The sequence below is a fragment of the Protopterus annectens genome, chromosome 1.part0, assembly GCF_019279795.1.
Source record: "Protopterus annectens isolate FY-2018-M chromosome 1.part0, PAN1.0, whole genome shotgun sequence".
NCBI lineage: Eukaryota > Metazoa > Chordata > Ceratodontiformes > Protopteridae > Protopterus > Protopterus annectens.
In genome coordinates, this window is record NC_056725.1 from 1,168,912,084 (window position 1) to 1,168,912,962 (window position 879).

Below are 879 nucleotides of genomic sequence, written 5' to 3' on the forward strand. Positions count from 1 at the left end.
TACTAGAGTCACAGTAATGTACCACTACACCATAAGAGCTGTAAAAATTATACCCTTTTTACCAATTAACTGTTACCAGTGATGAGGATCAAATCTTACACCTTATACATGAAAAGCAAAGACCTTAACCATTGTGCCAAGTAGATAATGTGTTTATATCACATGTTCATATGTAAATAGTTTAGAGCAGTTCAGGATCATTGCCAACCATTCTGTGTTTACAAGTATTAGGTTTTGTGTTATTATAGTGGAACTTACACAACCACTTCATATATATGAAATGAGCTCTCTTTCTGACATCTCAGGCATGCATTTTGCTAAGGAAGACTACTGCAGGGAGTTTAGTTGCATGTGTAGTAATATATGACAAGTTATTTATGCAAAAATCATAACCATGTTCTGAGTTACCAATTCAGTTTTCTTTACAAAGTCCTCTTTGCTTTGAAGTCACCAGCCTCTACTGAGCCAATGTCAATGAGTCACATGGAATGCCAACTGAGAACAGAGAGAGAAATAGGGGGAAAAGCCTATGTGGTACCACCACAATTACACTTCAGAAGCAAGCTTGCAGCTTTTTTTTAACCAGTCAAGACTACTTTGAATTCAGAGTTTTCATTTCTCTACATGTGCAAGCACAAGAGTCATCACCTTCTTTCTGTCTCCATTTGTTTAGCAGTCTCTTATAGTTGTAAGAATAAAATAATCAGATTAGATTATAGTCATCCATAAATTACTATGATATGCAGCTGCCATACCTTTCAACCACTTAGTGCAAGTAATCTAGACAAAGCTTAAAATAACGGGGGGGGGGGGGGGACAAAAGCCCCAAAATAGGGACAGATTTTAAATACTGCTCTTATAAACTTAGAAAGTTGCTAG